This window comes from Patiria miniata, unplaced genomic scaffold (genome assembly GCF_015706575.1).
Source record: "Patiria miniata isolate m_02_andy unplaced genomic scaffold, ASM1570657v1 HiC_scaffold_24, whole genome shotgun sequence".
NCBI lineage: Eukaryota > Metazoa > Echinodermata > Asteroidea > Valvatida > Asterinidae > Patiria > Patiria miniata.
This window is the reverse complement of record NW_024037063.1, coordinates 7,442,458-7,462,022: the sequence shown is the minus strand read 5'-3', so window position 1 is coordinate 7,462,022 and position 19,565 is coordinate 7,442,458. Positions and strand designations below refer to the sequence as shown.

The window sequence follows — 19,565 nt, the reverse complement described above, 5'->3', positions numbered from 1 at the left end:
GGGTGGGTTGTCGGAACATAGGGGTATCGGAACATAGAGCAGTCACCCTTTGTACATACCGGCATAACTAATGGCTTTCCTGTAGGAAAAGTTTACTGGCCAGCTTATATTGACTTGCTCTTAGAACACACTGCGTTCAAACATGAAATATAAAGTTTACTTTGAAAAGAAGCACTTCCGAAAATCCTTAACGTTTTCTCCTTCAACTTCCCTCTATAACATCTTTAAAATACCTCTTCAACATTACCATACTTTAGTTCGCTGTTTGAACACACAACTATGTCCAATCAGGAAATAAAAGTTTGCTGAAGCAAAGGGATGCATTCTCTTTTTTAAATTTGCATCTCCCAAGGCTCTATAGTTTCCACTCCTCCGAGAACCTCTTCATCATGTCCTCAGAAAACCCCTCCGACATCCCTATGCTCAGGTTTCCACATAAGGCTGTCAAATTTCTCCCATCCTCGTTGCCCTCAAAGTACTTCAACCTCTCCTTGTGTCCGCAGTTCCCCCAAACTTAATGTGCAACATTTTAATATACCTCGTCTCTCCCACCTTGACGTTTCCCCTTTACGCTTCGGGTTTACCGCTTAATATGTACCGAGTTGTGTCATGAGTACCTCTCTTACATTCCAGGGGTCCGGGTCTTGTGTTTTTAATTGTCAGCTCCTTGACAAGATGTTGGAGTGACATCCGTTCACTTCTTACGATCGGCCCGCGCTGCCGAGAATTATTCATTCCTCGCCGGGCGTCTTGTCAGCTCCCTCGGCACTCGTGTGATTCTCTCCCGCTGAAAGCGGACACTCGTGCTGCATATCAATTTTGGTTCTCAGTGGAAAGACGGCAGATTGACACGTCAGTTTGGCATCCGTGTGTCCGACTTGAGCACTCCCCCACATTTCGCATCCGTACGAGTTGTTTTATTGAGGTCATGGCACCTTGCACACTTGGTTCTCAGTTTGATATACTATCCAAGGAGGTTTCCACTAGAAGTAGTGTTTGCTCATTAGAGTGCTGAGAGTAGCCACTTGAAATTTGATACCTGAATTAAGAGGATATCCGTGTGCTGTTGGACGACTTTAATAGGTAATATTGGATGTCTGTTTTTTCAGGATGCAATTTAAATCATTTACTGAGAACTTACGTTGGGAGCAAGAATTGGGATGGAGAGGTTGCATCCCGCCTCTGTTTTAATGACAGTACTCTCTTGTCTCTGTTTTAAGTATCGTGAAGATTCAATATTAGGATTTGCCTTTCATTGTCGTATAAACATTTATACTTCCTTTGTCATGAAGATTAAAGATAATTGTTAAAAGGCTTTTCAAACTCTAATCAAATTTCTGACTGTGCTCCAATTTGTCTAAAGAAAAGAACCATTCCGTGAGAAACATGAAGCCTTTTCAAGCATCACCTTCCGTTTTTTTCTTTTTACTCTTTATTTTTCCTTAACCACAAGAAATATACACTCTTTTGCCTCTATGCCTTGGGCAGAAATCTTTCCTTGAATTCTTAGAAAAAAAGGCACATGGATGCGGTCAGCTTGCATCTCCTAAGTGCTGATGTATGTATCTCACAGAGTGTCATGTAGCTCCATTGACATCATCCTCATCATCTAGTCATCATTCAAGATGTCTCTCTGGTCTCTTCATTTTTTCTTTCGAAGTGTTTTCATTAACTCGCCCACACTATGATCTCCTCCATCACTCCCGGAAGAGTTTCGTGGAAAGGAGATATTTATAGTCTCTCAGTCTTGTGAATGAACTCCTATGGTTATTTTTATAACATTTTTTTTCCCCGGGCAAATTAGAGTCATCATTCTGGGAACTCAAGGAGGGCAAGACTTCTGCTTTGAAAATAAATAGGCCTTCTGCAGCACGTCACCAGCTCTGGGCATTAGGGGAGGCCACAGTACAAACACACTTATATGTAATTTTTGTGCTCATGGTTTTTGGCAGAGGGGGGGGGGGGCACCCTTGGCGACGGGCCTGGCCTACTGTCTCGTTATGAAATTCTTAAAAATGGGCCCTGTTTATGGATGCCTCCTGCTTCCTTGATTTGCACCCATTTTGGCCTGTTAAACCGTCCTCCTCCCCCCGCCCTTTCTCACTGCCCCCCCCCCCACCCCCACCACTGCCCTTACGCACTGCCTTTACCCTAAGACCGCCATTTTACCTTACAGTGAAAATTCATGGATCACATAAATTTCATATTCATTGGGATATAAGTTCAGTTTTTCATTATAAACCTGTGAGTTTGAGACTCAACAGTCTGAAACCGCGTTTTACCCAATGTACCACCCAAACATGTCACAACGCTGTACTGTGTTATGTTTTCATCAGGGAATATTACCAACATGTGAACAATCTACATGTGCTAGTAGGCTAAAATTTCCTGATTTTTCCATATTTTGAGTTTACTTTAATAGAAAACAAGTAGCGGTTTGCCCCAGTGTTTCTGGCCTCCTGATAAAACTCCCATGCGGAGTATTTAGGAGAAGAACAAATCAAGAACCAAGAGAACAATTTTTTTTTTAAAAGAAAGGAAAGTCTTTTGGTTTGTAAGTTCACAAATCCGTCCTAAAAAAAGTCATTTCATTCTTTCATTTGAGGTGCTCGTTATAAGTCTGTCGTTTCACTGTTGAGTCATTCATTGTTGAACACACACAGATTTGAGAGAGATAAAGTTCCTTTAAAAAAGAATTTTGCTGTGGAAAAAAATGAAGCCCATTAGTGTTGTATTTATAACCATTCCAGAAATAAGGACTGATTAGTTGTGGTCATTTTTAGCGGCAGAAACTCCCCTCGTCCAACCTCTTACTAAGTAGGGTAATTTGCTTGGATGGGTTCACACTTATGATCACTGCGGCACGGAGAGGAGAGCACGGAGCAACTTCCGATGGGTCATTGTCTGATTTCCCCTCCTTCGTCCCGTCGGGAGGTAAGCAATCATTTCCCCAGCCGCAGACTCTTTCCTGCCTCTTCTTTGATTGCTCCTAATGAAAGACGGGCAGTGCCAAACCACCCCCCCCCCCCCCCCCCGCCAATTTCCAAACAAGTTGTATTATTAGGTTATACATTGTGTATATAGTCATCCTGGATCCATTCTTGGAAGCAATGCTTTCCTAAAATTTAATGAACATTCTTTTTTTTATACATGTATGTCATGGTCGCTTAATGAAGAGAAAATTGTTTAAAAGGTTCAATATTCCAACATCCAAGTGTCACAATCATCTTAGAAACAAGCATGGAGACTCACGAAGAGAGAATCGAGAGTTAATTAATTTTGTTAACCCTGGGAAAAAAAACCTGCGGCGTCTATTTCTTTCTTTCTTCTTTTTTTAAGATGCAAAACTTAATTGCGATTCAATTGACTTCCAGTACGGGACGCGTTTTGTTGTTCCTCTATCAGGGCCATCTGCTTTGAAATTTGAGGAGGCAATTTCCTGACTGTCTGAGTTTTTTTTTTCTCCGTCATCACTTACCACTTAGTCATTAACTTATAATTAGGTCTTCATTTTTCTTTTAGAATGGCCCAGACTGTGACAGTGGTCAACACTCGCCTATTTTTACTCTATATTTCTTATTGAGCATTATAACGTTTTGAGGTTTTGAGGACAATTGATTGATGAAATGACAAACTAAAGATTTTGTCAAGGAATTGACTGCGGACTCTCTTCTGGTACAACTGTAAACCTTGCAATAAGAACATTTTGTTTTGTTTTGTTTTTCACCACATTGTAGGATTCTACTGACTATAAATATGGATTGGTACACAGTTTAGTAGAGACGAACGCAGATTTCTGGGAGAGAGAGCTATAGGGTCTAAGTCTTCAAGTTCAACTGAAAACCTGCAAAACAAACATAAGGTCACAGTAATTTATGCTTTATAAAGCTTAAACCAATAAAATGTTCCAAAATTTCCTCGATGGCAAAGTAGTGGTGGGTGAAATCAGAGATTTCAAAATCCAGTTATAAAAATCCTAATTTTTTTTCAAACCGAATAACAGTTATCTGATTTCACCGGAGGGTCCCGTTCAGCTCACAGTTTTACCAACCAAAAGTGATGGGTGAGGTGCCGCATGAAATGCCCTCCCAATGACTGGGTATAGTTTGCAGGATTCAATGACCACTGGGCCTTTACAAAAACACTACAGAGCTGTAATGTTGAAAACTTGGATGGGAACTCTCTGATGAGTCGAATGGGCAGGCTGTTCATATACCAAGAAGACAACTAGCAAGTGAATGCAGTTACAATCAGAGACCATATAGAGCAAATTGGGGGATGTTCCAGTTTTCTTTAGCCTGTGTCACAAAAAATGGAAGGCTTAATTTGTTTACGGTTGGTTTTCAATTTCTGGTTACCAAAATCAAAACCGAATAGTGGAATTCAACCTGAATCTTAAAAAATCCGGATTTAAATCCCACCACTGTGGCAAATACACATAAATGGAATCAACTCAAAGTTTCAGAGAGTCCACCATTTTTGCTCAGTGGAGGATGTCATCATCATCATCCTTCGGCTGTGGAGCAGTCGAATACAAGCTTCTTCCATTTACTGCGATCATGGGCAAGTGTTGCGATTTGGTCTGGTCGCAGCATGCCATCACTATCTCCAAGCAAGCGTTGAATGTAAGTTAGGGGGATGTGTGCGTTGTCTTCCTGGTCTCCTTCTCCCCTGGGGTGGTGTATAAAGGGCATACACTTTTGCAGGCTCATCGTCTGGCATGCGGAGTATGTGCCCAAGGAACTTGAGCTGCCGAGTTCTTATAGCTCCACAAGAGGGTTTGAGTTGGTCATAGTATAGATGGTGGCATTGGGGACATGGTTGGTGCCTTGATGCTCAACATAATGCGGTAGCAAGAGGTGGCAAAAGCGTTTATTGTTTATGTCTCACATAGAACTGTGATGCATGTTGTGTTGAACAACTTCATTTTGGTATAAATTGGTAAGGAGGGGCTTCTCCACAGCTGTAAGTGACTTGAAATTTGAAGCGTATATTACAAATTAAGTCTTGCATAAATAACAATATGCTACATAAGCATCACATGAATTTGAAGTTTTATTGTCCTCTTTTTGCTTTAATTATGACCTCATGTTCTCTTCTGCTAGTCTCTGTTCAAGTACCTAGTGTCATTGCTGATTTGTGTAGTCTCTGCTCAAGTGTCATCATGGCTGGCTTGTGTTCAGGATGTCCATCACTCCTTCAGGCCGTTGCGTTCGTCAGGAGGGAGGTGTCGGTGGCCGAGGCCTGAGGTGATACCTTGTGACACCATTCAGCCAAGACCACATCAAAGGAGCTGGAAATAGATTATTTTTGGATGGTCGGCAGATGATAACATTGAGCTGGGATTAGTGTAGATGTAGGCCGCGTATTACTCTGCTCTGACCAGCAGTAACACACATCTGTGGGAAGTGTACAGGGCCCAATTTCATGACGCTGCTCAGCACAAAAATTTGCTTAGCACAAAAAAGTCTGGCTTATAGAAGCGGTGGTCTATTTCGCTTCCGGCCCAGATGGGATGCCAGTCCGTCACAGGTTACTCCATGGCTAATGTTGTACTCCTGGTTGGTGTAATGCTTTAAGTTGTCCACAAGGCAACAGTACTCGGTCAGCAGCTGGATTCGAACCCCTGACCCACTGATCAAGATCATTAACCTTCCCACAAGAACAGGCTCCATTATGCCAGTATCACACTTTTACATGGTGAATGTACTATCTCATAAATGCTTTGGCACAGTTCTGGACTAAAACAAATTTTGGGGGATGAAACTATATGCATGTGAGGAGGGAAACAAGCTGTCGATGACCCACAGTGTTAAACAGGAATGTTCATTAGTGTGGCTTTGCGGCTAGATGTAGGACAATCTACAAATCTGCAGGAGAAGGAGGCCAGACAGAATTTCCCCTGTTCCCTGTTGACTGTGTCACAGTCCGTCTAAATCTGTTTCCATCTGGATTTATCTTTAGCAACGGAGGAGATCTATCTCATGGTAAGCTCAAGTTCCATGCTGATAAGCCTGGCTATATACTGGGTGTAACACATCCGAGGAGGACCGGTTTTCTGTTTTCTGGTATATAGTGTGGACTGAGAAATGAGCTTATCTTCAGATTTACTCTGGACCTGTCTGAGCCATCTTAGTTGTCATTGATCGATGGTGGAGGATATTGACGGCTAACTAAGCCTAAATCTGACACTTCGTGGTAATTACTCGACACTTTTATCCTGCAACCCGAGTACTAATAGCTCAAACATTAAAACCTCATCCCTTTATGATCTTCATGATTTTCCTCCCTAACTTAGGAATTGTTTTCCCTGCGCATCATAATGCCTAAATCTGTTTCTTCTTCCTCTTTCGCACTCTAATATTCCTCATCTTCAGCCGTCAAACGACAAACCATCTGGCAAGGAGACCAACCGAAACACGCAGACAAATTCCCTGTACAAACATGCCTTGTTAGTGCGTGCAGAAAGACGCAATAAAAATGCCGGAGCATTCACGCAGGGCCGAGGCTGTCTCAAGCAGCCTCGCACAAGGAAATGCATGATGTACTTTTAGAAAATTGTTCTCACACGTAGCCAGCCGGAAAGGGACAACACTGTTTTCGCATCAAACCTTCCTCCAGTACACACGCGGTTTAATCATCAGCCGTAATGAACGATTGTTTATTCAACGGTGGGTGAGGAGTGAAGCGTGTACAATGCGGCTTCTACCAAAACCAGCACAGACATAAACATGTCTGCCTCTTGTGTTATTACTTGGCAGATAAAGGAAGAAAAAAAAAACCGGCTTTTACAATTCCCTAAAGAAAACTGTAGATCTCTGTAATTGATTTCATGATGGTGCTGTGTGAACAGGAAGGAAGCAATTCCCATTCATTAGTTCAGCTTAAGGATTGCATTCATCTCGTATGTTAATTTGCATAATTAACGAGCTTAATTGATCCCTACTGTCCCTATATAAATCCCATAAATGATGCATTGTGCATCATTATAAAATTCCAACTCATTTCCAGTAGTTGAAATTTGGCTATTTTATCAGTTGACTTGAGATATGCCTATATTAATGTATGTGTCGGATAGAATTTCCATAAGTTATAGGTTTTAGATCTCTTGTTTTCCCAGTCATGTCTGGGGAAAAAAAATAGGTAAGAGAATGTGTTTTTAATGCTGGCATTCAATTTCATTGTGGCCTCTGTGTTTTAATTTATTCATATTTGCATAGGTGCAATTTTATATTTTACAATTCGTAAAGCATTCCAAATGCATTTTTTGATACCTTTAATTTGTAGACATCTACAGCGGAGCAGAACAAAACATGAATAACCATAGCAATTTTTTTTGGCCCTAACCGATGTATTTTCAGAAACACTCTTTACTCAGTGTTGTCGGAAAACTTGCAAAAAATATTTCACACCGAGTATACAGTGTCTGTGAAAATATATTTGTGAACGAAAAAAAAAGATTTTAAATTGAAATCCTCACCGATTCAAAACTTCTGTGTGATTGTCCTGAGGTGATCTTGCTAGCAGCATTTTATTGCTAATACCATGATGTGTCTGTAACCCACAATCAAACCTGAAAATATCTTTTCCCCGTCATAAACGCAATAACAGTTGCGAGTCAAGTCAAGCCGATAAGCCCCATGTTTCCCCGTAAATCAATAACTCTTATGTTTCTCGTAGTTGTCAATACGTAACACCCGACCCCAAAGCCTGAACCACACAGAAAACAGAAGAAGAAAAAGAACAAGCCCACTTGTGTAGACTGAATCACCGCGTGAAAATCGTCTGGTGAATGTTCCCCATTGATTTCATACCATCTGCCAAGCAGTGATCGCCAAGCAGTGGCCAGGCGCAAAGATGAAAATGGAAGGGAGATTTGGAAAATGATGGTTGCTGTGCTGCAAAGTCGTTGAAATGACGTGGAGACAGCCAACATTTATGTTTTTATTATTCTGGTTTATTAAAAATCCAATGTCTTCCAGCCTTGCGGCCGAATTTCACATATAGTTACAAAGATAAAACATTAACATTAACAAATGTAAAACATTTAAAAGTGGACATAATACTTTATTTTTAGTGCAGAATTATTTCTGCAATGCGGACCAGCCATTCCATCAGGTCTGAAAATATTACTGCCCTTTTTTGTTAAGATATGTTTGGATTTTTAACTTGAGGCACATTTTTAATTTATTGGCAATTGCAAGCTATTTTCATGTAGATTCTCAGTGCAATGTAGATTCTCTTAAAAATAGTTTGCACAAAAATGAAGGTAATGGTACATGAAGGCCACGTTGTATTTGAATAAAGGAATTTTGTTATCAATCATAAACGTTCCCCATCGTAAAGGATTCAATTTGTAATTGTAATTTTGTTCTCTTGGTTCAAGGTAGGGTCATACGTCATACTCGGCACAAATGCAAATTTGAACGTGAGCTTAAATACATCGAATATTTATACAGCAACTTAAATCCGCCCATGAAATAACAAACTCTGGCATGTATAATTCGCCAAATAAAAAACAAACTTCTGAGATTGAGAACCTAAAGGTTGGACAGCTTCTCTTTTTTCTTTTTTTTAAACATAATCCTGCTCAATCCAACAGGATCCAACTATTTTACATATCCATTGGGTCCTTGTTGGATTGAGTTACAAGTCAACATCTTGTATCCGCTCCGTTCACAAGTACCCCCTCACCGGCAAAGAGAGTACAGTTGGGGGCGACCGACCGACGCCATCTTGCCTGACTGCAATTCATTTGCTGCGAAGCGCGGCCACTGCGTGCACATAGGCCAAATTCCCTTGTGTACGTGTATGTGCGTCACACACAAGGAACAGTGCGCGTCAACCAGCGAAATGTACCGCCCATGGGACGACGCTGCTAGGTAAAAGGGCGCCCTCTTTCGTCAGCGCACGGAGCCCATATAGGGCCTATTCCTGTTGAAATCTGTTGGATTCAGCAGGCAACTGAAAACATTCCGCAGAGTCAGATTCTGTTGGGTACTGGTAAAAAACACCTCGAAGTTGGACTCTGTTGGATCCAGCAGGAAACAGAAAAATAAAGTTGGACTAGCTCTATAGATCTGTTGGATTGAGCATGCCAGTCAATTTATATGTTCATGGTATCCAACAACTTGTCAAGTTGGGTTGTATGGGTCTGTGTTGGATTGAGCAGGAAACTCATTCATGTACGGTCGGACTCTGTTGGATTTAGCAGGGTAGTCATGGGGAACTACTAAGTATGTAGACTGCAGTACATGTATGAAGACGGAAAAAAATGTCTTCCAAAACCTGCACTGACCATCCGTCCATATGGCGAATGAGAGAAAGATCTGCAAGAGAGTAAAGTCTTGAATATTTAATCAAATATGACTTTATAGAGCCTTTATTGTTAGCTTTAATTCTCTCGTCATTCATTCATTAAAACATGAATTCATAATGCAGCTCTCTTCGTTATGCATGCAGTGCTCAAATAAACTATTCATTTGATGCAGGGACATTGCCTGCACTTTTTTGCTTTGGTTTTATGGATACTTTGAAGACTTTCTTTCCAAAATGCGACAAATGCCATTTTGTTACCTTCTAGAATCTTGCTCTCTCCCATGAGTCACTTTTGATGGGTGTTTTATAGTTAAAATCAATTTAAGAATACACACTTAAATGAAAATGTTGTTTAGAAACAACTATTATAGGGCCTACTGTACATTCAATATTCATAATGGTGCAATTTTTTTCACCTTTTCTTCAAATTTGTATTGCATTTTGGAAATAAACATTTATTTCTGAAGTGGTTTTCAGCGACTACCTCCCTTCCTTGTTGGGCTGTCCTGAGTGTATCGAATAGTCGAATATATTGGATCATCAAGCGAATATTCGAATAGATTTTTGCCGGTTTGAATATTAAACACACACAAAAACTACACACAAGCTTGAAAGCTTAAATAAGTTCTAAAATGAATCACCTCGAACTTCCTGCTTTCTCTTTTAAAGTTTGTATTACATATACATTTTCATGGGCGTTGCGAGGGGCCCCCCCCCCCCCCCCAAAAAAAGAGTAGAAAAAAGAGGTGCGAAGTCATATTGCTGTTAGTTTAATGCACATTTAACAATATTTGTGTCCGCAGGGGTGTCAATGGGGGTGGGAAAAATGTCCCCTAGCTGCCCACCCTCGAAAAAAGATAAATTGAGAATATGCTGGAGAAAGTTTAATTTTAAATAAGCCAACTATTAGGCCAAAAAAAAAAAATCGGTCTCTGGTCAGACCGAAGTTCTGGAATTGATGCGGTGACGCATTTTGTTTTTTGGGGGTTTTTTTTGTGGCTTTTTTTTTTTTCAAGCTTCAATTGTACAGACAAGGTGGGTACTATTTTGCTTTTTTGTGTCCTCATTATACATTGGTAACCTCCATCATTTGCCTTGGTGCCCTTTATCATTTGCCTTGGTGCAATTTCCCCATTCCTTGGTGCTCCTTGGTACAAAAATTTGAGGAGGTGCGGCAATAGAGGGTGCTGTTGTAGCTTCCGTGTTAATTTGAAGGAAAAAAAAGGTTGACGCGCATGATTAAAATCGATGCGCGCGCTGACCAGAGACCGAGAATTTTGGGGGGGGGGGCCTTATAATAAAAATGATAATAATTGAATATGACAGTCATGGTTGGATTTTGCATAAACGCGGTGATTGCCCTCTGTTGCAATGACTGCAGTTTTCCATTCACAGCCGTGAAATCAGTGCCTCGGAATGCCGTACCTTAGACCAATAAATATCGATTCATTTCCATTGTAAGTCTTACACGAGAAAGGCACGTTTAACCCAATTGTAGCTTGTCTTATTCTCAAGTGTATGCGGTCTGTTCTCCTCTCGCATCGCAGAAAAGAGGAGAAAAAAATCCTCTTCAAGGTTGCGATCTTGTGATCTTGGTGATTGACTGTTGAGGCACGGCTATTGATTCTTGGGTAATTGAGTTCTTTGTTGCCTTCCAAATGTCAATGTTTACGCACCAAATCACAAAAATTATAATGATGGCAACGTCTTGCATTACACAAATTCATCAGTTGCATTTTTTGGGTCATTTTTTTTTTGTAATTGCGGTTTTGGGCAAAACTAACAAATTAAAAAAATAATAATAAAGATTTTCAAAGGAGATAGGGAGATAGGCCTAAAAGAAGTATTTCTGTATTTAATGAAATCAGTTTTATAATTAAGTGATCATTTAGCTAAGATCAGATGATAAAGATCTGTAAATTAGGCCTTAAGATTCCAACAAATTCATTTTTAAAATCAAATTGGGAACAATTCAAATGTTGTTTCTTACAGGTTCAAAACAGTTCAAATTTTATTTGGACAATGTTCTTGTTACAATTGAAACTGCATACATTGCTATTACGCCATCGTGCAGGAAATTTGTCCGTTAGCAACTTCAACAGCAGATGGATTTTGTTCATAAATTTAATTACACTAGGCTTTTTGCCATAATTGAAAATAATATTCAAATATTGCATTAGTTAAAGGACTGTATAAATACGCATAATTTAATCAAGTTGGCTCGGACAACGTTCTTAATTAAATAAAAGAATTACAAAATATACCTTATTCAATTATCTTGTGTATTATGCATTCGCTTTTATTTTTTTTAATTGAAGGATGTTTTGTGTCAGGGACTTTTTTTTTTACTTTGCAATGGGATTTTAGAAACCAGTGACTCCTTGGATCCTTAACTTAGAGTTGTAATTGCAACATTTGTGTATTTTGTTGTTTAAAGGGAATGTACATCATTGGCTTTTGCTGTAATTTTCAGAAATGAACTATTTGAGAGGTTAGTATAATATATCAAATATTGTTACACTGACATTTTTGAAGTTTTGTGTTCAAAAAGGTTGGAAAAACCAAAAAAACCTAAAATATTCAAGTAGTCTGGTTCCCTGACTCCACAAAAGATAAAATGGTTCAATTTATAGATGATGGAAAATTGTAAGGCAAGGGAACCAGTCTAGCTGGCTTGCACCCGTTCATGAACATGTAACCAATAGCAAACAAAATTTAGACTGAAACAATGGTAAATTTGGAGCAGTAGTTGAAAAATAGTTAGGTTTTTCCAACGCTGATCGGCCGACCACCGTTGGAAATGTTTACAAAAATACCATTTTCTTGAAAATGACTTCACACCAGGTGCCATAATTTTACAAGATGCTTGAGACTGTCATTTACCAACATCCTAGTAAGGTATTTCGTAAAAACTTGGTAGTTTTATTTTTCGATGTTTGCAAATATTGTATATTCCCTTTAATTTTAGATGACCTTTGTAGTTGAACATGAATGCGATTGGGATTGAAATGTTGGATTTCTAAATCAAGTTTTGCTTAAAGGGGCATTACGGCCTGAAATCCCCGAAATGTTATGTTTTGATTGTTTACTTTATTTCAAAGTGTTATTGAAAGGAAACTAATGTCTTACTGTTCTTGAGAAAAGAAAAAAACAACGGGTTGTTTACATCAGACGCGGCGGACATTTTGTGGCATACACACATATGTATTTCCAGCCATGTCTATTCAATGTATGCTACACGTTTTGTGTGTGTCACAGAATGCACACAGCACCAATACACAAATGTTGTTTCTTGCACGTCCGCAGAATGCGATGCATTGTGGGGCAGGTCTCACAACTAACACTCAACAGCTCGATTTTTGAGATTCAAAATGTTGAACACCCCCCCCCCCCCCCCCCCGAAATTCATTCTCGCATGGCTCTCGCAAGAATAACACAAAACGCCCAGTTTTTAAAGCATGGTTCTGTGGACTTTATATCCTACTTTTAAATTCTCTTTCCAATTAACATCGTTTCATTTCAAATGTGTTTTGTAGCCCAATAAGCACATTCCAGGACAAATAATGCCCGTTTAAATCTGCTGAACCCGTTTCTTAAGGACAATTGTTTTATAAGAACGATATCTCAAGCTTGTGTTCTTCCGAGGCATCAATTCAAATGAAGAAAATGTCCTTATCCTTTTCGATGAAATATATTTCAGGTTGCTCCTCATCATATGCGGTATTTGTTTATGGTGGGAGTAAAATGGCTTGCCCAAGGACACAGCATATAGCCAACAGCTGGATTTGATGCCCTGACCTACCAACCACAAGCCACGAACTGTAACCCACTATCTAACTGCAGAGACGTGTTGGACCCTTTAACCTAAAATTACATTCCTTTTGCCCATTACTGTCATTGATTGTTTTTGAAACATGTTAAGACAGCCGTCTTTAACTGAATCTTAACCGAGATCTGGAGCTGCTAATCCAAGATCCTTATGCATCGTAACCCGACCTCCTTTCGAAACCAATTTTATTATTTTCAGGAGGGTCTACATTTAATTTTCCAAAATATACACCCATATACCTATACTGTTGTTCATCTACCCGAGGATACTTGGAAACAAAACATTCCTACACCGTTCTCATAATATTTGCATACACATTTTTATCTTTGTTTTTTTTGTTTAACTTGAGATTTTTTTCTTTTTAATGTCATACTCATCAACCCCGTTGCCAAACAAAATGGCTCGGAGCAGACTTTGTATCTGGACCGCCATCGATTTCCACTCACTTTGGCGCACGGTGCATGAATATATATACCTAGCCACGGGGGAACTCTGGTTCCGAGATGACGAGCGGAAATTGAGAGAAGCAATCTTCTTTGCCGAGATCACCGTTGGCTGGGCTCGAGTTGTCGGTGAGGCAGTCTAGTTCTCGGATGACAAAGAGATGCCATTTGAAGTGCAGAAGACATTGTGAAATTCACCAAGGGTTTCATTACTAAGTTTGTTAATGTCACATTTTTTTGGTGTGATATTTGTGAAACTGATGTTCTTGATGTTTTATCGCAGTATTGGGTAAAGGTCTAGGGAAAACACTTGAAGCTTTTACTAATGGAAAGTTTGATGCTGTTCCGGTATGAACTTCTGGAAAGTGAGGTGACATATGGAAGTGAGAAGTGGAGTTTTATCTCAGCCTGCCTATTTGCGATTGTCTGGGGAAACACTGGAACTCTTAATTGTGAAGACTTTGATACGGTTACGGTATAAATTTCTGGAACAAGAGCTTGAAACCGACAAATTGACAAAATTGCTGGAATGTATAATCATCCAATTTCAGCTGCATTCAGTTTATGCACAGTTCTGAGCCACAGAGCTTGGGGAGCTGACAGCATTCTAGAAGAAAGTAACCCCGTTTCGATAATTTCAAATTCTTAATTTCTTTTCTTCGAATTTCAGGCTTTGGGCCCTTTAATCATGTTAATTTCTAATTTTGTTTCATCTTTATCTGTTGTTTCAAATATGTTTTCAATAAAATGCAAAAGTTATGTTGTTAAGCCCAATATTGACAGCTTAGGTGTGAATTAAAATAACCTCATTGTCTAAGAGACTTTACAGAAGCAGTCAAATGTTGTCCGATAAATGTTTGCTAAAAGGGAAGATACAACATTTGCAAACATCAAAAAACAAAATGATCACATTATCACGAAATACCTTACTGGATTGTTAGGAATGACAGTCTAAAGCATCCTGTAAAAGCGTGAGTCCTGGTGTGCTGACATTTTCTAGAAAAATGTATTTTTTCTAACGCTGGTCGGCCGACCAGCGTTGGAGAAAACTGGCTTTTTCCAAAAACTGCTACTTTTTTCATATTTAGTTATTCTGCATTTCCTTTGCAATTGATTACACACTGTGAAGGGGTACAAACGTGCTAGACTGGTTCTCTGACCTTCAATTCCCCAAAGTCTATAAATTGCTCTGTTTCATCTTAAGTAGGGTCAGGGAAACAGACTACAAGAACATAATTGGTTTTCTTGGTTTTTCCAGCATCTACAAGCCCAAAACGTGAAACAAGTCAGTTTAACGATATTTTCTATATCATAGTAATCCTTCAAATCCATTTCTTTCTGAAAATTGCAGCAAAAGCAAATATTGTACATTCCTTTTAAGAAGTTGGGATCAGGCCATAAAGACATCTAAAAGTCTCAAAACACTGTAAAATCTTGATTTCATGTCCCCATCTTTATCCTCTACATTTAAAAAAAAAAAATCAGTCACTTAAGACAAAATTCAGACCCAATCTTTCTATCCTGTCCTTTGTTTTGTTATTCAAAATACATGGTGTTATTCCAAATACAACATACATGCACTGTGAAACGAAAAGAAAAGATTACAGCCGAGTTATCCTGACAAATAACCTCATCTTCTCGAATCCAAGCAAGCAGTCAAATAACAACCTGATCTAGGAATTAACGGAGATGACAGTAATCCTGTTGTTTTGCCGTTGGATTATTTATGGTTGTGGTACATGTAGCTCCAGTTGCAAGCATCTAAAAGTTGTAATGGATGGAGTTTTAGTAAATGTGTAAGGATCAAATACTGGCAACCAAAAGTGGGACATCAGAGATCTGAAGCAAGATGAAAGCTTGGTGCTGTTATAGTTTTCTCTCAAAAACTTAATTTAATTTTCTCTAAACTGCAGCTTGATTTTTTAATAACATTACTTGACAACAACACTAATTTAGATTGCCAGTTTTCTTTTGCCAAATTTGTTTGCTATTTTTACTGTTGTAAACATCACAGCACACCAGTTTGACATTAGTTGCAGCATCCACTTAGCGTTAGTTACAGTGTCAACTTATCAGTGAAAAACCTACTTCTCCTCAAGCTTTTTTTCGCAATTTGATTTTTCTTTTTCACAATTGCCTTGTTTGATACTTGCAGAAGAACGCATAAGTGGAAAGTAGACACCATAAAACTAACGTTAACGGTCCAAAATACCATTATAGTCTGCCTTGCAGTAAACATATTTGGCGTAGTATCTTTTCAATGTTGTTTTCCACTTAAAGGGATGTCTCTCCCAACAATTTAAGAGAAAACTAACAGCATGCAGCTTTCATCTTGCTTCAGATATCTAATGTCCCACTTTAGGTTGCCAGTATTGTGTCCTTACACAAATATGTATTACAGAACAGTTTTGAAGATTTTGTACATACTCTTTAGATCTCACGAAACTTCAAGAAAACATTGATTAAAAGCGTATTCCTCCTTGAAATGTTCATGGAACATCAGTCTGTAGAAGTTTTTAGAAACAAGTTTGTAGACATTTTTGTTTTTCAATTTGATGTTTACTTTAATTCTTGTAACTCTTGTTAATGTGTACGTGTAAAAACGGCAAATGGAATTTCCCCCTTGTTGGAATGAATAATTAAGTTTCTATTGTATGTGTATTGTATTGCTGAGTGGATTAGCAGTTTCTCCTTCATTTTTTTAACACCCTTTGATCAATATGTGAAGAACGACTGCTGATCCAAAATTGATGATTCTTAAATATGCACAAATGAAGTCAATGAAGCTAAATTTTTGTAAAAGTACAACGTTAAAGTTTTGTTTACACTCAAGGTACACATGTAGTAGTGCCTGTCTGTTTGCATGCTTTAACCACTTCATGCTAGGATTAGTTTGCCGAAAATTTCTATTTTCGCAAAAAGCAAAATTTTCCAGCCAACTTCGGATATACAGCCAAACTAAAAAAAATACTGATACGTAAGTCTCATTTCAACAGTATTTGTACAATATTTCTTGCTGAAACCTCATATGTTTCAATACTCTGGGGTGTGCACTGGAGCGTAAATTGTACAACAATAGGCCGTGCACAACGGCCAATTCAAGATCAAATCACACGGTCCGCCTCCACAGACTTCACAGACTTTGTGTGTGTGTACAAAAGCTATTTTAAGAAATACATTCAGCTACAACAAATTTGGAACATACATGTAACTAGGTTTACCAATCGGCCTCAACTCCACTTGCAAAACAAACAAACAAACAAACAAACACTATCAGAAATACATGTAAATACCGATACATGAAATCGAAAATGATGTTCATCTCATAGGACTACTAATTTATCACTCCCCAGACATTGCGGATCCATAATTCATAGAAACCATGAAATATGCCCTCCAGGGTGGAAAGAAATCCATGAATTTTTGATAACACATTGAGAATGGTCATAAATCATAGATAAGGATAATGGCTATACCGGTATGTACAATGGTGATGTTAAGCGTAGTTGGATTTGCAGATTATAAGAAAGAGTCAGGACGGCCCCAAGAGCCAAACCACTTTTGTTCCCTCGAGGGATATCGTCACGGCGGGGTGTGAAGAAACGTGAAGTCAATGTGCAAATTCAATTTCCAGTGAATAATGGTAACAGTACTGTCTGCAACTCTGTAATTATACTCAGTAAATTTTCATGTGCGTTTGCTTTACGCAAGTGTTATTCCTCCAGGGGAACACAGCTCAAGATTTCTGGCATTGTCTTGTCAAGCTGTCCAAGGAAAAGTGAATACGGGAACGTCATTCTTTGGTTACATGAATACTCGTGTAACTGGCAGCTTGCCTGTTTGGACTGTGTACCATTCTCTTCTGTCCAAACATCCAATGTAAATGTCCAGCGGCTTTTCAATTGGGAGCGTATCACACCCAGGCATCACTGGAACTGTAAGATGTCGCACCCTTGGGGCGGGGGGGGGGGGGGGGGGGGGGGGCGGGGGGGGGGGGACAGGTAGGCTGGCGGGCGAAGTGTGTGGGATCCGCGGCTCGTGAAAACGCATACAGGAAATACATTTTGGCTATGAAATCTGAGGGGTTGACGGCATCAATCAAACAGAAGTGTAGGTATACAGTCGCTAGGAGCTCCGTGCTTCTTCCTGGCTCCTGCTCATCATGGAACCCTTCGATTGTGGCTAAGGGGAAAGACTGCATCAGTTTCCCGTGCAGTTCTGTCTGGATAAAGCACGGACTTGAAGACTCACCGATGTATCCGATGACCGATCGTATGTCCGACAGAAAACATGCTTTCTGCACATCCAATGGAGATGTTCACAGGGTCAACACGAGACGTGCAAACATTGATGTCCTTGTCTCAGGGGCTTTCTGATATTAAAAACCAATCCTGTCGGGGCTATTTTTGTTTGTCGGGGAAGTCAAGATGAACAATGCCATAAGCTTGAATCAGAATTAGAACGTTGGACAAATAATACTAAATCTGAAAGCGTTGTCTTTGGTTGAACATTTGTCTCTTTTTCATTGGAGCTAGATTTTGAGCCCTCTGGACATATTTAATTTTGTTTCCTAAACGTTCCGTTCCTAAAGCCGAGAAATTCGGAAACAAATTATTTTTCTGCCCAGTGGATGTTGACTTAATCAAATTGCCAGAGATTAGCATCAAGCAAGTGTACTATTTAGTTGTCCATTGCAACCAAGCATGTCTGCTGTGTTTTTTGCAGAAATCTCTGTAAAACCTTTTAAAGTATGTTATTTTCTTTCCATCCTCATCTGTAATCATGATGTAAATCATGCTTTATTTATTTCTTCAGTCCCTACCTGATTCTTGGATCTTTCTGGAATATCTGCGTAGGTCTCCTCCCACGCCAAAAAGTAAACATTGGTTCCATCCGGCCTAGAGTTAAATTCACTTAAATCTTTATTTTCAGTTCATTACCAGAAACAAATCAATGATCCTATTAAAAGATATACATGATGGATGTAAGGAGCTTTAAATGATCTTCTCTGGCGCCACTGTAGTTTGAATTCCCTCTTTCTTGGTCTCACGCCAAGCCAGCATTGATCCCAATTTGTCATTCCAGCATTACGTCCCATCGGATGCAATGTTACCACCTGTAATTCAATTATTCTGTCCCACTGAACAAATTACTGAGATCCCGGTACATTAAATCTCATTTTGGTGGTCTCAACATTTGAATTATAACAACGGGGGAGAAGATTTTGAACTTCATTCTTTTTTATGTCTGTTGGTTGGAAGGTGGCTCCACAGCTCACACTAGTTGGTCTGAAAATGTCTGTGTGAAAAAAAACCCAATTTTTTTTTATAGTCTTCCTAAGCATTGGGCTGCATTGTAAAAAAAATCCCTAAAAATGGAAAAAATATCAATGAATTTAGAGTGCGAAAAAGATGTTGCAAACGTTTCGTCACCATTTTGACGAAGTCCAAACACCGCGATTTTAAGCAATCTGAGATTTTTGGATGCTCAAACATTAAATGATGTCCTCTACAAAATTTCAAGACACAAATTCCATCGTTTATGCTTATTACACAAAGTAATGAAAGTGCGACACACTCAGTTTTTCGTTTTGACAAAGTGAAGAATCTCTATTTGTCACTTTGTATCATTGATTTTACACACGTGTGGTATACTTAGATTTATGTGGCCTTCAGGATTTGCGTTTTGACCAAGTGACGAATCTGCATTCTATAATGTACAAATTTTATATACGCGTGCGCTCTGTGTACAAACATGCTACATTTTTGTGACGAAGTAGAATTTCTGTTTTGACAAAGTGGCCAATATCTTTAGTAATTAATGTCTCCTAATTAAACATGACTTACAAATACAAATAGAGAATTTTTTTGGGCTATTCAACTACTGGGCTACTGCATCAGTTATATATATTCCATTCTGGTGAAGAAATGAATGCGAAAATGCGATTTGAAAAATAGACCAATTTTAAATGTGAT

The 19,565-nt window shown here is 39.1% G+C and overlaps 1 protein-coding gene across 6 annotated transcripts in view; it reads left to right on the top strand.

Annotated features, from left to right (window-relative positions):
• LOC119732145 (voltage-dependent calcium channel subunit alpha-2/delta-3-like) overlaps positions 1-19,565 on the top strand; it is a 100,288-nt gene that overhangs the window by 20,181 nt on the left and 60,542 nt on the right. The window lies entirely within an intron of this gene.